This window comes from Sturnus vulgaris, chromosome 10 (assembly GCF_052056855.1).
Source record: "Sturnus vulgaris isolate bStuVul1 chromosome 10, bStuVul1.hap1, whole genome shotgun sequence".
In the NCBI taxonomy this organism is placed as follows: Eukaryota; Metazoa; Chordata; class Aves; order Passeriformes; family Sturnidae; genus Sturnus; species Sturnus vulgaris.
This window is the reverse complement of record NC_142252.1, coordinates 13,341,890-13,362,270: the sequence shown is the minus strand read 5'-3', so window position 1 is coordinate 13,362,270 and position 20,381 is coordinate 13,341,890. Positions and strand designations below refer to the sequence as shown.

General features: G+C 50.7%; 1 long non-coding RNA gene across 2 annotated transcripts in view; it reads right to left on the bottom strand.

The window, feature by feature from the left end:
* The window catches only part of LOC148222659 (uncharacterized), a 46,395-nt gene that overhangs the window by 24,421 nt on the left and 1,593 nt on the right, over positions 1 to 20,381 (bottom strand). Inside the window, exon 1 of one of the 2 annotated variants that reach the window (XR_015805735.1) lies at positions 15,552 to 15,658. The exons of the other annotated variant lie outside the window; for it this stretch is intronic. This is a non-coding gene — a long non-coding RNA (uncharacterized LOC148222659). Of the gene's footprint in view, positions 1 to 15,551; positions 15,659 to 20,381 lie in introns of those variants that run through there. 2 annotated transcript variants of the gene reach the window in all.

Sequence of the window (20,381 nt, the reverse complement as noted above, 5' to 3'; positions counted from 1 at the left end):
CCTCTACTAGGCTCCATCACTAACAAAGGTGTCCATGCAGTTGGCAATGCAATTGTAGCCACGTTTTTTTCTTGGCAGTCCCTGATGGGGAATGCCATCCCCATTTTATCTCAAAGCTTTTTATCCCAAGCTCCCCCAGGAAACTGTTCTGCCAGCCAGAGAAGTTAGAGCACATGAAATTCCATAGGGAGCAGAGAAGCCCTGCAGGGTGCAGGCCTATTCCAAGAGGCACTGCAACTCAGGTTTGGGAAACTGGACTGCCAAGGGGACGCATCTGACAGTGTACTGGGGGATGCACAAAGCACCCTGAACCTGCCAAGAACCTGTGGTGTGGTGGTGCAGGATTGCACCTTGCAAAACATGACTTGGCAGGCAGTGGGGAGAAGTGCTTTGATGTCGTGTCAGCAGGCTGGAATTACAGCCCCGTCCACTCTTCCTTGAGGGAGATCTGCATACCTGGGAGGAGGATTTCAGACAGGAGGGCACCACGTTGACAGGAACAGGGGCTGCATTGCCTGTTCACTCTGAACATGGACTGCCATCCCTGCTCATGCTGTACTTTTACACCTGGCACCTTCTCCCACTTTCCACATGGCATCACTGCCAACTGCCAGGAGAGGTTCATTTTGCTCATCCTCCTCTTTGGCAAAGATTTTTTTGTGTGTTAGCACCTTTTGCTTTTTCCCCACCTGGTACTTGCATTAAGCATGCAGAGAGATCATTCTGTTATGCCTAGGAAGTCTGAAGCCACAGTACACATAACTAATGGAGGAAGTGTGGGAATTGAAGTCTGATCTAATCCCTATGCTGCAGGTCCCTCCTTCTTCCAGCTCCACTAGGAAATTCCCATGCTGAGTAATATGACAAGAAATAAACTCAGGAGGAAGATACATTGCACCCAGGCCTCATCTCATCCTACTTTAATATTGGTTTATCACACTGAATAAACTGGAGTAATTGTGCAGAAAATTGCTCCATCCACATCATGCCCATCACACATGAGGATTTTCTGCTCTGAGTAACTTGCTGTCACCAGTGGCCAGACCCACCTCTGGCAGCAGTCCCTGGGAACACCAGGTCATGTGAAGGTGCTGTGGGGGCCAGAGGCTTTACCCCTGGGACAGCAGGGCAGGACCTCACAGTGGGACAGAGCAGGACACGGGGGGCAGTCCCATGTTGGTGCTCTCCTCTACTGCTGGTTTGGGGAGTGATGCCTTCACAGTGGTGGGGCAGGGGCAAAACCACCATCTCCCCAGGAATATGTGCCTCCTCTGACTGGTGTCTGCAGGCAGGGCAGGCTCTGACCAGTGCCCAAGACTGGGGCTTTGTTCCCCACAGGGCACTGACCCCACACCCTGTTCCTGCTGGTCCTGGCAGGGGAGAGCTAGGATGGCAGGGTCAAGCACAAGCAGGTCACAAGGACAAGTGACTGAAACGTCCTACATAACAGCATGTGTGAGAAAAGCCTCCACCCCAAGGACTCTTGTACTGCCTGTGACAACCACAAAGGGAATAAAAATAGTGCCTATTGTTGTGTGCAGGCGGCAGGCTGCAGCAGGGTTGTGTAATGGTACCAGCCAGCACAGGCTGCCTGTCCCAGAGATAGCAGGGACAACTATGTGGGTCAGCTGGGCACAGCTCAAAATGGGGCCAGGTGGCAGTGGCCGCTGGTGGGCAGAAGGGATGACCCAGCCACTGCTGTAATGCCCAGCTGGACTCTCCCAAGCTCCAGTCTGGGGCTGCTGCCAGCAGCTGGCACAATTCTCTATGTTCCCCCAGCTTGCCCTTCCCTGGAGCAGACCAGGTTCTGCACATCTCCAGTAGCCATGCCAACTCTCCTCTGGATGCTATCCACTTCCCCTGCCTCCTCCCAAGCCACAGATCTCAAAGCCAGCCAGGAGCAGCCTCCCCACTGTGTCCTGCTCCACACAACGGATAGATTTCCCCCTAATCCTGGTCTTCAAAACGGTGAGATTAAGAAGGGGAAGAGCTTCCCAGAAGCCAGCATGATATCAGAAGGAGCCAGGCTGGCTGGACTTGCAGCTGTGCCAGGCCAACCATGCTCTTGTCCTCACCCTGTGCACCATCAGATTTTGCAGCTGATGAGCTGCTGTGGTTTGCAAATTGCTCACAAATTGCTTTCCTATACCATGGTCCTGTCAAGTGTTTTAGCAAAGCCAATATTTTACTTTTTTATGGATTTTAAACACAGGTCTGTTGACACCAGCAGGAGCAGGTGTCCAGCCAGAAGTGTGGCTGCAAGGTAAATGGGTCAGGGAAGCAGTTTTCGAAGACACCAGCCAGAACTCAGAGCTGCCTGCTCACTAGAGATCATGCCCAGCACTCAGAAATCACTTGCAGAAGTGGCTCAGCACAGGCAAGTGCCAGCAGCTAAGGTATTAGTGGGTTTTGATGTACCACTATGTCTTAATCTGAGCAGAAACCCCTGGCTGTCAGTGGGTTTGGGTGGGAGTCAGACAGGGTCCAGGAAAGGGCGCAAAGCAGGTTGGTGTGACTGTTTGATCCACCTGACCTGCACTAGGGACTCAGAGGGATGAACACACACATCTGCAAGGCAAGGGTGGGTGGTCTCCCCCAGTCCCTGCAACCTGACACCCCATCTGAGCCCTCTGCTCTCTTTCGTGGCAGCAGAAAGCAAAGGGCACAAGTGATAAAGGCAGAGACACCAGACATTCAGCCCAACCGTAACCCCCCACCTCATCACTTCACAACAGCCCTGGGCACAACTTTTCTTATGAAGTGCCAGAGCAAGATGTTCTCATCTTGCTGCAAATCTTCACTGTACTCACCAGCACTTGAAGTTTGTCCCTACTAAATCCTAGTGTGGCTCTCTTCCTCCATCTGGGGAGCATTCAAATACCTTTAGAGTTGATAAGTCCTTTCTATGTCAACTTTCAGCTTTATTTATACAGCAAAATATCGCTTCATTATAATGCAAATGGAGGAATCCCTGGGAAGCAATCAAAGCAAGCAGGGAGGTTTGTTTGCACCGTTTCAGACAAGCTGGTATAAAAGGATCAGCCGGCAGGAGCCTACAAATGCCACCTACAAGTGCCACCGTACTTTTGCCATGCTTGGAAAAAGGGAACAAAATGGGGCTCCTCTCCATGCCGGCTCTGGTAGAAAATCTTCCTTCCCGTGGCGCCTGGCCATTGCCTGATCTGCCAGTGCCACCAGAACAAATTCCCATCAGGAGCAATACGTGCCACAGCAGACACCAGTGTACTGTCCAGCCAGCTCAGCAGCTGCAGGGCTCTGTTCAACCCTGCCCCCAGCAGCCACCCGGCCCATTGCCCAACACCTAATCCTGCCCACAGCCCCACCCTCGGTCCTGCCTCCTCATCCTGCTCCTGCGTCTCTATGGCCACTAAAAAAGCAGAGCCCTCTGAGCAGGTCACTGGTGCCCAGGATGGCGAGGGGCTGAGGGCTGTTGGTGCCCTGCCTGTGCAGGCCAGCAGAGTGGGCAGCAAGAAGGAGGACAGCAGGAGCAGCAATGCCAGTGAAAGACCTGGAATAGGAGGTCATGGTGCATGCCAAGCAGTCACCACAAACAGCAGATCACCACCTGTCCCCAGGGGAAGAGATGAGGACCACGGCCACCACTCCCCAGTGTGGGAGTGCCCAGCTCCCCTCTGGGCACCCCCAAGAGTGTATGGGGCATGGGGACATCAACCCCTCCCCAAAGGCACTGCAGCCACGGGGACCCAGCTGGGGTTGGTATAGCAGGTTGGCCAGTAAAGCAGGTTGCTGGTTCCAGCTGGGAAAGCAGGATGCTGTCCTGGGAGGCAGGGCTGTGCCTGCAGTCCCAGGCCAGGCACCCATGGAACACTGAGGAAAGAGGACCTTTGCCCACCCTCTTTGTGAGCAGAGAGTTGGGGCAGGATCCATGAGAGGCGGATGGAGGTTCACCAGCTGCAGACCTTGCGTGCTGTAGAGGGCTGGAAATTTGCAGCTCAAGAGGAAAGTCTCTGGCATGGCTTAATTCAGCTGAAGCAACTGTACTTAGACAGAGTCACTAGGTGCAAATGGCTCAAAATGAGGGAGTTCAGTTGGATTAATATTTCTAGATCAATTGCAGATCTGCTTGATAACACTGGCAGCCTAAATGTGTTTGCACTTTCTCTTATATGGGGAGCAGAGAACTCAGTGCCTGGTGGCAGTGCTCCTGCCCAGCTCTCAGGGGGTGCCCTGTTCACATCCCCAGACAAAATAGGCTGATTTTCCCCAGGATCTGACTGTCCCTGATAGGGTGCCCACATAGGAAAATCTCCTACCTACGTAGCACCAAATGCTTTGCTGGAAAAAGTCTGGGGACACCTGTGTTCCCTTCCCTAAAGGCATGGACTCCCTGCAAATCCCTGGCACGAGACTGACCTACTCCAAGTGCCTCCCTATAGGAAGATGCCGACATTGCAGAAATAATCAGCCTATTTTTAAAGGTTAGGAATGCTCCTAGCAAATCCTCCCCTTAGTTTCCTTCCCCCCAGCTTTTTCTCACCCTCTGCCTCTCCCCTGAGATAACAATCAATGATACCGCAGGTTTAATTAATGTTTTTGACTTCCAGCATAGGGATGTGATTTCTCCTCTGTGCTTTTGCCAGGAGTGGTCTTATCCTGCCAAACAGGCAGGTAATCTGGGCAGGCAAGACTGGCTTCATACCTGCAGCTCTAACAGGGTTGTGCCTTTGGGATTTGTGGTAGTGCTGGCAAGGCAGCAGAGCCCCAGTGCTTGCACCAGGATCCAGCTGTTGCTAGAAAAGCTGTGAGGCAGAGTAATGCCAGGACCTACACAGGGAGGGGAGGAAGAGAAGGCACTCCCTGGCATAAGAGCAACCAGGCTGGATTTCTGCCCAAAAGGATGCCCTGGTGCAGGGAGGACAGCAGCCAGGATACTGCCATGGTCAAGGGACATAGGACCCAGTGCATTTAACTAGATAATCCTTGCTTTAAAGCAAGAACAGCATCAGCACTGGCTTGCAAACCTCAAGCCCTGGCAGTGACTTCTCCCCACAGTAAGGAGGGACAAGCTATTCCCACAGGACCGCAGCCCATCACTGCTGCAGCCCCTTGGCCCCCACTGCCAGTCTCTGCCATGATGCAGCACTGGCATCAGCATGGGGACACCCAGAGAGTGCTGAGAACAGCTGGCACATTGCTGCTGTCCAGGGCTGTTTTGGGGTCCTTCTGGTTTTGTCTGAGATACTCAGACGATATAAAATTAGATTTAGCATTGGTGCTAAAAAAGAAGTGCTAATACCATTCAGCTGGGGGCTAAAGATGGGGCCACATCTATTAATAACTCTGTAATTTTCAGCCTCTGGAGTGGGATTTCAAGCCAGCCTTCTCCAGCACCACTGAAGTCTCCCTGTTGCTCAGGAGCCACCTTTAGCCATGACTCTGTTTCATGCAGGTGCTTACTTCTCATTACAGGGGTGCTTCTTCTCCTGGGGTGTTTAGTTAGTGCAGATCAGCAGAGATATGCCATTAGAGCTAAGGCAATCTCTGCTGGTCATTGTGGTCAGGCAGCCCTGGGAGCAAGGCAGCAGTGAAGGCAGGAGGAATGGGGAGCTCAGGGCATGGACTGCACTCAGCAGGCACAGGTTGGTCCAGGAGTAACAGGGGCTTCGGGTCCCCAGGGACATCAGTGTCAAGCTGGGAAGGCAATCTGTGCCAGCCACAGCAGGGAAAGGGGAGAAGGCCTGGACAATTCACAGTGTCATGGGTCTCCTTTCTCATGCAATGCGTGCTGCAGATGGGGAAGGGAAAGCTCAGACCTGCTCCCCTCCCAGTGGCACCCGCCCTGTCTCAGGTGGAGCAGAGAGACGTTGGATAAGAAGAGGTGATGATCCTGTTTTTCCCGGTCCTGCCTGCATTCTCATGTCATTGTACTTCTGAGAGCCCTAGAAAAAAAACTCCTACGGTCCATGTGAGGGTTAAGTCCATTAATCAGCTATTAAACTAGTTTTGAGTTAAAAGCTTCCCAGAAAGGTGCTGACTGCAAGCAAAGCAGGAGTTACCCAGTTCACATTTGGCTGTGGGCAAAACAACCCTTGCAGTGAAACAAAAAAACCACGGGTGGATAACATACCCTGAGAGCAGAGCTTTGCCTCTTCCCAGGTATAAATCACCCATGAGTGGGCTGTGATGTTCTCTGCTGTGTGAAGCTCCCTGCAAACACTCCCTGCTCTGCAGGCAGCTTGAGTGGTGCCTCCGGGATGAGCAGGCTGCACCCTGACTTGTTTATTTTACTGTCAACATCCCCAGGGTCCCTGGGCTACCGCAGCCTCATGAAGCAGGGCATCAGCTATCCACTAGGCTGCCTCCATGCTGAGCCAAGGATAATTTTGCTTGTTCTACCTCAAAGCGTGTCCCATGAACGTGACAAACACCTTGTGTCTCCATAATTACACCTCTTCTCCACAGACTCTCCACTGCTGCAATGCCCACAAAACCACCAGTAAGTTGTCCTCAGCTGTTTCCTGCCCCCCAAACCTGCTGGTTGGTGGGCTGGTGGTGCCCTGGCACTCTGTGCATGGTGAGCAAGTGCTGGGCACTTGCTGCAGCCCTGCCAGGTACAGAGACCCTCCAGTGCCTGCTCCTCCTGCTTCTGGGGCCCCAAAATGAGGCGTGCCAGCAGCCATGCCTGGAAGGGGACGAGATGACCAGGCAGGCACCCATGGGTGCACAGCCCCTAGTTTCCTTAGGAAACCAGCACAACAGCAGCCCTACTTCTGCCTGAACAGGTGAAAGCAGGGATGGGGTTTGCTGGAGGAGACAAAGACCAGTGCCAGAGACAGTCACTTGGTCCCACAAGGCGAGGACAGTCCTGCTGTGGCAGCAAGGCTGTGCTCTGCAGGCTCGGTCCCTGTGGATGCAGCTGGGGAGTGGCTGTCCTGCACTGCAAGGAAGGGGTTGGCTGTTCTTCCCGAAAGCAGGCAGAGCCATAAATGCTGGGTTGTGCCAGCAGCTCTGCTGCTCATTTGCCCAGCCCTGGAGCTGCTGGTGGCTGCACTGGAAGCATTGAGCACAGCATGTGCTGTCCACCAGCCAGCTTCACACTTCTGAGGAGCAAAGCGCAGGAGGGATGGCAGGTTTCTCCATGCCACGTATGCCTGGGCTGCTGGGAAGCATCAGCCTGACTGGCAGACTGCAGCTGGGGCTGCAGGGTGGCCTGGAGAATTTGTTAATTGCTTGCTGTCAAATGCTGTAGTTTCTGTGAAACCTGAGACAGAGACCTGCTCGCTTTCAGGCACTGCTGCCCGGGCAGTGATGCACACCGACCTGGCTGCTGCTCAAGAGGCTGCTCGAGCAGTGAGCCCAGCCCTGGCTTTGCCTGTTTCCTGTTGCCTACTGAACTATTTCCCCTGCAGCAGGGATGCTGCATTGGCCAGGGGCACGGCCAGAGCTACTGATAGCAGACAGAGACAGGGATGCCGGGGACTGTGCAGTCTCCGGGCTGGGTCCCTGGGTGCATCGGACCAATGTGAACCTTCAGGAGCATCCTTAGTCCTTGCTCCTGGTGGTTCCTGCTCTTCCTGGGGACCTTAATGCACCCAAAGGCAAGCAGATGGGCAGCACCATCCACCCCCTTGCTCTCCAGCCATCACAGAGTGGCTCCGACTTGCTCCAGCCTCCCCATTCAGTCTGGCAGGGGCCAGCAGAGCCGTGCCACTGAGCACAAATCCCATTAAACGCTCCACAGTGCTGAGCTGCAGCTCCAAGCTCTGAGCCTCCCAAAGGACATAAGGCTGCTTAGGACACCCTAAGCTCTTCATGCAGATGAGACTTGAGGCCATCAAAGAGGTCTTAAAAGCTTAAGGCAGGTAAATGTTTAAACTACTCTAAGCCTTCAGTGTCACAGCCGGGCCAGAGGGAAGTCCCCAGCTAAAAGCCGTCTCTGCACAGTCACCCTCTGCCACAGTACAGCAGCACTCAATGGCCATCAAGCCCTCACTTCCTCAGCTGCATTGCTCCCCCAAGTCTGTCCTTCTGTCCCTGCTCTCCTCTCCCACCACATCCTCACAGCAAAGGCTCAGGCTGCCATGTCTCTCCTGCCACATTTATTTTCTGTCTAGATGGTGGTAGTTTTGATATGCAGCCCTCCAAATTCCAGCTGTGCATTCTGCTGCCTCTCATCAGGAGAGTAATGGAATGAATGCTTTTTCGTGGGCAGTTACACTTAATTCAAGCTCTATCCCTGAAAAGCCTGGATGAAATTGCATGGAGTATAGCTGGTGCCCAGGAGTATTTTCATAAATAAATCTGGAGGTTTCAGCGGGATCTTTAATACACACTAAATGGGACTCTGTCACAAACTTGTCCTCCTGCAAAGACACAGCAGAATATTTTTATCCACAACAGCAGATCAATGCACACAGATTTTCCTCAAGTGGTTTCTTGGTGTCGCTAATGACTTGTTCCTTCTGGTTGCAAGAACTGTATTTGCACTAAAGGGATACCACAAATTACTTCACTTACTTCCAAGATGCTGAAGCTGCCCTTAAGCTCAATACTGCAAGTTATTGCAAGTATCTGCACCTCTTTCCTCTGAGGTGCCATGAGAAAAGCCTTGCTGCTCATCTGTCTCCCAGGTCTTGTGTTCCTACATGTTCATTGTGAGTGTGGGAACAAACTCAGCTTTTCAGTTTGAGCTGTGCATTTGCCCTGGAGAGGACCCTGGATGGGGAATGCTCACCAGCTGAGCTTCCATCCTGCACCTGCAGCCATTTCCCCTCCCCAGGCTCTGTTAACTCAGGAAGTGCCACCAATGTAGCATTTCCAAACATACTCCCACAGAGCAGGAACACTGTTCCCCTTCTCAGAGCTGCCTGCCTTGGAGCAGGACTTACTTGCAAACTACCTCTTCATTTTTAGGAATGTTTATTGTACCTTGTTAATCACTGGACTTGATGGTCCTAGAGGTCTTTTCCAACCTAAATTATTTTATTCCTACATAATCAACCTCCAGTTTACTGCTTAACTGTGCTGGGATACACATCAGCTGCAGCACACAGGCATTGTAAAATCAAAGCAAATTAACGTTCTATTTTAACACAAGAAACGTCACCTCCAGCCAACAGGTTCGACAGCTGCACACATCCTTTTCAGCATCCTCCCCACCCCAAGCCACTTTCCCACCTTGTCATCCCATCTAGTGCACAGCACTGCTGCTCCTCCTGTGGCCAGCCTGGTCCCAGTCTAAAATGACCCCACAAAGGACATCTTGTGATCTTCCCAGCTTTTGCAGGGAGATGACATAAGACCAGTTGTGACCAGTACTACCAGTAAGCACCATTCCCTCTGAAGTTCAGCCAGGAAAGCGCCCAGCAGTCACATCCCCAGTGCTGTGCTGTGTGAGGGAGGGATGGATGGATAGCATGTGATGGATCACCACTTTTAGCCCTGTGACAAGCATGGGAATCTACTGTTGGGTCTTTCATAGGTTTTATCTCAATGCAGAGCCATAAAGAAAGTGGAAAATGCAGCCAACAGCTTTGATGTGGATCAACACAGAGAGTTCCCAGCGTTCAGGCAGTCACCTCAGACTCCCCAGGTCATCAGAGAATGTTTTCTTCTCCCAGCTAAGGGCAGAGACCTCTGAGAAAACCCTACTCGAGCCCCAGGAACCTGGCATGTGTGATAATATATTCGGAGGGAGGGGAGAATTTCCATATGAAAGAAGGAATTGACTTGAGAAGAAATAGGGAGACTGCAGCATGACACTAACATGAAAAGCACATTCATGAATATAGACTGGGCAGGAGAGCCCAGAAACATTCATTTCCCCACTTGCAAATGCAGATTTATTTTGCATGCAGGACAAATGCTAAAGGGGCTCCAGGTCCTTCCAGCAGAAACGTACAGCAACGTGCTTGGGATGCTCCTGTGCTGCTGCATCAAGCTCAGACCCTGTGGATAGGGACACACCCACAGGCCTCATCTTAAAAAGCATTGCTGGTCACAAATCACATTGTTGGCAAAGGAATGAGGGATCTTCAACACACTCTTTTCAACACCACCTATTCCTCCTCTTCCCCTGTGTAAAATTCTGCTCCCTAACTCACAGTCACAGTCTGGGAGACCCCAGACCCCCAGCACAGCAAATACTGGGATATATAGTTCATTAAGGCTGAGGTTCCCTTTCTTTTGAAGGATTCTCACATGTATTTCACAGTTTCTTTGAAAAAAATCCAAACACAGTCCAGGAAATTGTTTTTTACCATGGTGCTAATTTTCATACAATTTCTAAACCTTAAAAAGAAATTTATTAAGATGCTATAACCATGCCATTACATCATAAGACAGGAAAACAGAGAGAAGCCATTAAAAAAAAGTTAGGTTTACTCAGTTCTTAATGTAGCCCAAGCAATCACTCAGGCATCCTTGGAATGAGAATTTTGAATTAAGGGTGATGATAGCCTTAAATAATAACCTCCATACTGTCTACAAGGCTTTTATTTTATTAACTCCGGCATCTCAAGCAGGATGATAAATTCACTCACTAATGGTCGAATAGCACTTTTTCTTATAGCTTGTATTTTATTTCTTTTTTGCAGATACCATCTCTGCAATCCAGCCTGCGCCAGTGCTGACAGCACTTGCAAGAAGCTTTTCTATTCAAGCGACTTTTAATGACTGAGCAGCTTTGCTGCTGGGGAAGTTTTAGTCCCGGGGATGAAAATAAATGGGACATGCCTTTATTTCTCACTACTCTGTGCTTCACCAGTTCTTTTTTTGCACAGAAATATCACCCGAGTCCCCAGGACATGAAAGAGCACATTCACAACCCATTCAGAGCCCTCTGGTCTCTGCTGCCTGGTTCAGCTTTACTTCTCTAGGTTCAGACACCTTCATATTTTTTAGAAATATGATGACTCCCTGAACCATCACTTATATCCCACACCTGATCTGTCACTAAGTTTGTGTCAGGATTGCTGCAAGAGTGACAAGGACCCTGCCACTGCTGTGGGAATGCAGTGATTCAAACAAAGCCTTGCCTAAATACCATGTCTTGTCTATGGACAAGGCAGGCAGCAGCAAATACATTTTTTTATTTATACTCAAGACCCAGGTACAATAAACAATTCAATAAATAACATGAAATGCCAGCTAGGAAGGACTCAGGCTCTCAGGGAATTTTCCTCTTCAGAAAAGCTGATTATTCAGCAATCTGACATTTAAAGTGTCCTAAATTTCTTAATTTAGGACTCATAACTGGAAAACGCAATGGTGTCTATCACCTCTGTATTGACCAAGGGGAAAATCCAAGTTCTGATTCCCCTGGCCCCTTCCCCTGCCTGGTATTTTTCCATGGCCTGGTTACCCTTTGGACACAACCCAAGTTCCTTCCTGTGGTGGTCTCTGAAATTCATTTAAATCAGGAAATTACTCTGCCTGTTTTTCTCCACAGACTACATGAGTCCAGGCTGACAAATCACAGCAGGATGGATGTCAACCATGATTTAACCCTTCATATCCACAGCCAGGCCCTTCTAAAGGCTGCCTTTCCTCTCACTTCAGTGTTCCAAGCCCACAGCTTCTGGAAAGGCTCCTTGGGGAGGACCAGGGACTTTTCCAAGTCTGCAGCACTCCTTGCACAAATGCCTCTGCAATGACCAGGCAGAGGTGGCACCTGAGCTCTTGCTGTGAGCACTGGCAGGAATGGAGGCCAGGCCTGCTTAAAAAGGTCACTTCTGCTTTTTTTAAAGGACTTTCCCAATCCCCATGTGGGAACAGATCACACCCGCGGTGGGGCATATAGCCAGGCATAGATTTGGGGTTGACTGTAGCCTTTAAATTCATATTGGGAATGATTTGGAGAGACCCCAGGTCCTTATGCAATGATGATTCATTTGGCAAAGTCATGTGCATGGGTAACCTCCTAACCTGGAAGCATTATTACAAGCAGGGTAAATAGATGGTGGCCACTGTGACCACCAGCAAACTGCCCAGGCTGGTGCATCCTGCCTGGCACAGCTTCCTGCAGAGGACCAGGGCCAGGAGGATGGAACTTACAGAGATGGGCTGCACCAAGGCTAGGCCAGCCAAGGTTCCCACATCCTCCAGCTCAAACAGCCAAGCAGAGCCTGCTGCTAGAAGACAAGAAGTTGGAAAAGGTGATTAATAGAGGCTTGGGAACAAAGTTGACTTGATTTCTTTTGAAATGGAGAGCAGTTCCCCAGACAGCAGCTGGCATGAGCCTGCACAGCTTCCAGTGGGAAGGGAGATAAACTCCTGCCTGGACACAGTCCAACCCAGTGTGAAAGGAGACACATTAAGGAAGCAAACAAACCCATTGCTCCAAGTCCCAAGGTGCTGAGACGGGCTTGTGAAACTCCAGCTTGGGCAGGGGCCACCCCAGAGCATGCTGACCTCTACCATTACACGGGGAGGCAGTGCCAGGGTCACAGGGTTACACTCATCCCTGTGCGAGCAGAGCAAGGCCAGCAGGAGATGAACCCTTCCTTCAAAGACGGCTGGACCAGGAGATGTGGGGACCTGGTTTACAGCCCCTGGAAAAAGTTCCAGAAGTTGGCCAGACTGGCAGTCAGAGCTGCTGATTGTTTCAAAGTCTACATTACACTCACCCTGTAAATCAAACGGGAAGACGCAGTAAACTCATCACAGTAAGATGAAATGGATTTCTCACTGGTGTTATGCCAATGCCATGGAGCTTTGCTTCATCTCACTCATTTCCAGGGGCTTTAACCAAGAGCTTTTTTCTTGCTCTGTTTGTGATGTGGGCAAACAAAGCACCAACTCCTGGCCAGAGTGACAGGGAAGGCAACACTGAGCATCTGTGCTGCACAGCACCTTCTCCTAAACGGGGAATAGATTGGGTGAGTACTCCAAACCCATATGAGGGTGGGGCTCCCATCCCCCTCAACCAGTAGGATTTAAAAAAGACCTGCTGGTCTCCACTGAATTGCTCCAGCTTGCAGTTGTGGCAGGTAGTCCAGCCACAAACCACATAAGTGAAGGGAATTATTCTTTAATTAGAAATAAGCCCCATCTCTTGAGTAGCCTGCAACACCTAAATGGCTATTTGTAAAGAAAATGTTTTATTTCCAGAGAGATGGCTCACTTATGACAGCTGTAAAACCCATTAATGAGAGGATAAGGGTTCTAGGGCTGTTATAAAATCCAGGGGCTCATTTCTTGCTTTAGTGTTCTTACAATTAAATTTTCACACAGGATCATTTGTTTAGCAGACATTAACGCAGCAAAGGTGAGCTAACTGCATCCAGCATTCACTTACTCCCAAAACACAGTCACATGCTCCCAAAAACCTGTCTGCATGGCTCCTCTGCCAGGACGGGGCCAGCACACAGCCTCTCCCCACCACAAGCACTGGTGCACGTGGTCCCAGAGCTGCTTTGCTGGTCCCTTAGCAGTTCCCTGGGTCACACCACGCAGCTGTCCCTTTGCAGCCCACCTCCACCCAGGGCCCCTCACAGGTACCTGCTGGGGCAGTTCTGCAGAGTCCCAGCATCATCTTTTGGGCTTTGCTCCTCATCTACACAGTGCTCAGAGTATCCTGCAAAACCACCCAGCCTACAAGGACAGGTCCTTTCTTTGCAGCTCCTTTCTTGTATGGGGCAGCCTAGACAATGTTATGACAGCAAGTGAGGATGGGAAGAATGGGGCAGCTACCCATCCTAATGCTAATCCCTCTTCACAGGAACAATAAAAAAATACATCCATTCCCACAGGAACACCACTCAGCTTTGCACATTGAACAGAGAGTCTATTAAACCAGACAGCTTCTCCTGAAGCTGGCTCTGCATAGTTTAATTAAACTCTACAGACAGTTTCACACACACAGCTTTAACAGGAAGGCAGAAACACCCCACTGCCAAAGCACCAAAGTCACACCAGGGCAGAGATGTGGCCCCCAGCGTGTAGGAGATGTTCAGGGCAGGGGGACTGCTGGCAGTGCCAGTCCTGGGCACTTTCTGTCACCAATGCCCCTGCAATGCTGAGCTATGAGTGCAGCCTGTGCTGCTGCTACCTGCACTGAATTGCAGTGCACTGTCTCCATTTATTTGATTTGTATCGCCTGAAGGAAAATGCTTTTGCTGTCTTCATGCACTCTAAGCATTTGGCTTCAAAATAAAAGCTCTGGGGACCTGTCATCACATGCTTTCCTTCCCATAAAGAAAAGGCAAGATCCTGTCTTTTTGAGCTGAATTGCAGAAAAGTGCTCAAGCCCACCACTGTTGCTCAGGGATGACCTTGCAAAGGTTATTTTTGAAAGCTGCTGCCTCCTTCTGCTGCAGACTGACATTGGAACTGCCACATCCTGCCTTCCTGCTTTACCTGGACGACTTCAACAGCCTTTGAAGGAGTCTGAAAAGTAGCAGCATGGCTCAGGTTCTTCCCCCTGAACAAATGCTCTCAGAACTTGATCCTACATCCCCACATACATGAGTGCCCCCCGCTCTTCCACAGGCATCACACGGTGCCCATGTGCATGGCACAGCCCGGGGCCTCTGTGGATGGGAACAGGTCATGTCTGGAGGCCTGGCTCATTTCCCTTTGCATCCGGTGAGCTCTGGCAGGATTTCCTCATGCAGAGGCCATGGGGGAGGCATGTGATGGTGTGTGCTGTGCTCAGTGCTGCTCCTCCTGCCCTGTACACACATGCATGACCCAGACCTCAGCTCCCAGGGACAGTGGCATGGATATTAATGGCCTGGGTGAGTCGAAAATGAAAGCCTAGATCAGAGTTGCTGGGAAAGAATTTCTCTGCTTTTAAGGAGAGGAAATCCACTTCCCCGATTTCTCCCAGTGCAGATATTGGTTTCTTTCTCACCTCAGACACTTCTGCGCAGTGCACAACTTCCCTGCCAGCCCACCACCAGCCACAGAGCTCATTCTTTAAGAGGAAGAAAAATAAATATTTTAATTATTTAATTTGACTCCAGCCCCTCTGATTAAGATATTCAGTACAGCACAACGAAAAATCTAAAACACTGTTTTGCTCTAAAATATTTTGCTTGCTCCAACAACTCTTACTGCAGTAGCAGATCTCACTCCTCCTGTCTCTCACTTTATCTTTGCCTCTCCTCCCTCCCCCTCCTGTTTTTCCCATCTGTGTTTGGAGCAGAGGAAGCGGAGATGAAACACAGGCTGCTGACTCTTCCTGCAGGCTCTGGATTGCTCAAACCAATCGACTTTGTTCAGTCTCTGCCTTTCCCTGCCCACTTCTGACAAGCTCTGCAAAGATCACAATGAATTTACTCTGCTCCCAGTGCAGCGAGAGAGATGAAGCATGAGTGCTCAGTGTATTGGCACAGAAATTACAAAGAAAGGCTCTGCAAACGCAGTGGTCAGAGCATTCAGAAAGCTCTGACCTGACCCAGGGCCCTGTTTAAACAATTTGCTGAGAGCTGCCAAGAGGCTGTGCAAGCATCAAGCAACGTGCTGCTGGCTGCACAAACTACCTGCTTAATCCCTTTGTTAGGGTTTACACACACACACACACAATGCCTCTGAAGGAATAAAAAATGGGTCCTGAAAGCTCCTACCGATTCTGCAGTGAACTGTGGCATTAAGGATGTGGAAGGAGGTGACCCCACCAGCTCACGGTTCATTCAGCAGCAGCTCGTGGGAGTTGCTCACCAGAGAGTGGAGCTGTCTCTGGCAGCTCCCTGCCCTACTTCTTTCAGAAATACATAATTGTGACATTGTGTTACATAATTTATCATGTTACATCAAGATTGGGGCCGTCCTTGTGCAGCTTATTCTTCTGGGTATTTGAGCTGCCAGGGAGGAGAGAGAAGTGCTACCCCACGAACAGTCACTACTTTAGAAAAAGCTTTTTGATTTTGGAACAGTCTGAGACACCCTATCCTTGAGCACACAATCAAAAGGAGTTGCACAAGCAGAGCTTGGTCTGACCTGTGAGATGGCATCTGCCTGCACCATGTATGTGCACAACTCCCTGGCACACTGCTCTAACTACAGGGTGTTGGAGAGGACCCCAGCACACCAGCAGAGTTCTCCCCAGACAGTCTGTTCCTTTTCCAGTGCTTCCTTATGTGCTGACCAAAGGCCTGAGAAAAGGGCAGCTGAGTGGGTGAAATCCTCCCCATCACTGCCAGCCCCTGCAAGGTGGCCTGTAGAGCCAAGCAAGCCAGTGTTTGCTGGACAAGCACCCTCCCAGAGCAGGGTTACACACTCACAGCCACAGGCAGGCTAAACCAGCCAGAACACATCTGTGCAGAGCACCAGGAACTGTGGTGCAAGGGCTCGTTTTCCAGAAGGTGCTAATACAACCAGGGACTCCAGGCGCCCCCATGGCAGCTACGCATCTCCCACAGGATAAGCTGCTCATCTGCTGTGTCTCCTTCTCTCACCAGGAGGATGAGGTTCAGCCTGTCCCAGGACAGGCACTGCCTGGAGCCCTGGCTTTGCACTCCCAGTGCAGCCTGAGCTGCAGCTCCCTGTCCTTGGCATGTGGGGGTTCACTGGTACCCAACACTCCACCCTGGCAGCTCCTCTCTCATCCCAGCAGCAGGATGAGCAGCTCCTGCCTTCAACATCCCCCATGCCAGAGTAGCAGGTGTGTGTCACCTGCTGGGGTGATGAGTTCTGCAGGCAGAGCAGCAATTCCAGCTGTTTAACCTGGAACTAACCCTAGGAATTATATCACTGCCCCATCCCTGGAGCCTCCAGCCTTCACCCAAGGAAAGCATGTCCAGGACCATCAGGAAGAGGATACTGACCATGCCTGGGCCAGAGCAGAGGTGCAGTGGACAGTCACAGCTCATGATACTTCTCCCAATGCCCTGCATATGCCCACCATTGGTGAGCCCCAGAACAGCCTTATAACCTCTGCCTACCCCAAACCTTGTCACAAGACAGGGATGCTCAACAAGGCATCACCAGGCACTGATGGCAGACAGCAAACAGTCCTTGCTGTTCCCAGAGGGAACTTCCTTGTCCCATTATTGTTTTTAAGTGATTGCTGCAGGGTTTTGCTGTGTTGAAGCCAGTTCAGTGCAAGAGCCAATGCAGTGTGGTACTCTGGAGCTGTGGGAAGGATGACTGCAAACCCAGAAACAAGCAGAGCATGGGGCCTCAGCTGGAAGAATCACAGGGTAAGAAATATCCCAATACCACCAATCCTCACAATAGTTAAACAGCCAAGGCACTCAGGTACGCAGTTAAGCACCTTATTGTCAAGGGAGAGAGAGGTTTGGAAAACAGAGCTGTTGTCCTTTTCTGGAGCAGACTACAGCTTGTCTTGCCTGACAAGGTTGGTGGCCTGCAATCCAGTTTTCTCAAGGGTCTTTAATGCCAGCTGACATGAGTTAAAAACACTGCATACAAACAGACCAAGTCTGAAGGGCAAGAGAGAATTAGAGATGCCATTTGGCTATTACAAGCAGCTCCAAGGGGATCAGCTCTTGGTGTTGCATAATTTAGTACTTTAACCAATTAGCTAAATGACTAGAAAAGTCTTTCCTGGTAAGACAAGCAGATGACACAACCTGATGGTGCCATAAACAGCAAGGAGCACATGCTGCTAGTGCCAGTGATCTGAGTCATCCAGGGAACAGCCCCAAATACACCTTGAAACTGTGAGCACGAGGGCAGGCTGGGACCTGAGGGCACAAGTGCTGCAAAGGATGAGAGACTCAGTACAGGGAAGCAATGGCTGAGGACGTGACCTAGGGACCACAACTGATAGAAACAACCAGGCTGCCCTGCAATGATGAAGCCATTGACAAATCACTGTTCTGTGCTAGACACAACACCAGGAGAAAAATAAAATAAAGGGTAGAAGACATCTCTAGAGGTCTCTGGTCCCACCTTCTGCTCCTATCAAGACTGTTGCAAACACTGGATCAAGACATTTGAGTTTTGGAGATCTCCAAAAACAGAAACGTTACCCAGCACCCTCTCCCCAGTGACCTGGCCCAAGCCAACACCAAGCTCCTGGTACAAAAAAATGGGGGAGAGCTGCCTGACCAACAAAACCAGGCTTTAAAGTGAAGGGTATGAATAATAAGTCAGTCCAGGTGTAGTTGGTGTATACAGACATGCCAGAGGAGGAAATGAACCCTCCATCACTTCTCAGAGATACCAAATAGCAACTCACAGCTAAAATGTAACACCTAACAACAGTCACTTGAACAGCATTAGTAGTTTTTCTACAGTGAGATAGATCAAATAGACAAACTTACTGCAAACTGGAGGAACCAACCATTGCTGTAGGTCTCAAGCATAAGGAAAAGCCACCCCTTCCACAACGAGCAGAGGGGTATTTATACTGGCCTGCATCCACCTTCATAGCCTAAATACCTGCAACCACCTAAACAGCCTCACCAGAAACACCTGGGTGCATGAAGCCAGTGGCTGGCCAATAACAAAAAGCTAATGAGGGCAAAGTTCAGGTGTGGTGTGCTGTGGGATGGGGCCGGGTGCCAGGAGAGTTATCAGCCTTATGCACTGTCCTTCCAAGGTGGCAGCTGATGTGCAGCTGTGAGGAATCCCTGTCCCAGCTGAATCAGCCTTCCATCATATCTCTGTTAAGCCTTTTTGTGCTGCTCATACCTACAGTCACCTGTCATTGCATCTTTCCAGGGTGTGGGTGCAGGGCAGGGGCTGGGGAGCAGCACCCTGTGCTTTGGGATGTTGTCCTTCCTGGGGCCATCTTCCTATTTCCTTCCCTTTCTTGTGACTGAGTCAGTCCCGGTGCAAGCCCAGAGTGATGACAGCAAACCAGGCACACGAGCTCTCACATAGGGCCTGCATCCCTGTGGAAATGTCCTGGGGCTGGGATGGGTGGTGACCCTTTCTGGAGCGTGGGGCAGCAAGCTGGGAAACAAGTGATGCTGGACACACAGCTCAGGCACTACCACACAATTTGGTCTCCACTCTTTGGATATGCAGCCTTTGGGTTGCAGCAGGCTCTGCTTCTGCATGCAGCTCTACTCAGGATGTGGAAAGAGGCATTTGGGATGTAGAGCATCCATGTATTTGTAGGGGTGAGGGTGGCCAGGCAGGGCAGGTGCAAGGGACTGGAGCAGGTTCATGGCCCAGGGGTGCTTCCATTTAGCCCAGCTGGAGACCTCATCATTCCCAGACACCTAAAATAGCTGCCACCTAGCTCTTGGGTGATCCACAGGCAGGACTATGTCCCAGCCACACAGTGACCTCCTTCAAAGAGTATACAATTAAAAAGCAAGTTTGTAATTTGATAATTTGTACAGAAGAAATTAATTGCTAGCTGTGCCTTGCCAGCTTGCTGTGATGACTGGGGCACAGGCTGGCTCGGGAGCCCTTGGGAAGGGTAATTACTGGGGAGAGATCCTCAAGATTGTAGCAGAGTAATGGAAGATGCTGCTCACCTGACCACCTCAGCCTTGGCCATGCACACGTGTGCATCCATCACTGCAGTGTTAGAGATACTTGGGATGCAGGGTCTTTTTTCTGCAGCAGGGGAAGGACCCTTCCTAGTTGCAAAATGTGGGAGAGTCCCCTACTCTGCCACAGCCCCTGTAGGCAACCACCAACCTGCTCCAGCTATGCTTTTGGGGAAAGAGGGAGCTGTACACACCTTCAAAAGCAGATTTCTTTGTATTTTCTTATTACTATTGGAACCAAACCTGTTTTCTGGGTAAAATCCCAGCAGCAGAGCCAATGTGCTGCCAGGGAGGGGTGCATGGAGGAACCCCATCCCTGCACAGCAGTGAGGAGCCACTCACCTCATGGGGCTGCTCCTTTAGAGCATTGCCTCACAAGGTGCCCACATTTCCACTCCCAGGGGAGCCCCCTCCCTGTGCTTAGGGTGTTGCCTCCTGTTCTATAAATCATGTGTGGGGGTAGCACAAAAGGCTTATCTGCCCCTCCTGGGATGAAAGGCAGCCACTGCCCCCACCCTGCAGGAACCTGCCCAGCCACCCACCTCCACCTCTGCTCTGCCTTGGTGCAATGGCTGGAGAGCCCAAGGGGAGCAGCACCTGCTGGTCCATGCCCACACAGAGCAGGACAGCACCACAGCCCACTGGAGCAGTCAATGGGCTGGAAATCTGGAAATCTTTGTCCCAGAAAAGGGTGTGCAAACAGACGCCCCAGAGCAGAGGCCAAGAACTGTCCCAGCACATGTCAGCCTAACCCCCAAAACTGTGGCCAGAACAAAATACAGGTTTGCACATCTCAGGGTAAAGATAGTTGCAAAAATAAATACAAGAATAAAAGGCATAAGTCTGTGACAAGCTGCATGAACATCACGAGACTGTTGAAGGAAGTGGTGAGCACAAGGAGAAATCTCTGCCCGGACCAGAAAGGCAGAGGGTGACAAATCATGTAGGCAGCAACCCAGAAACGGAGAGATATTTGATAAATAT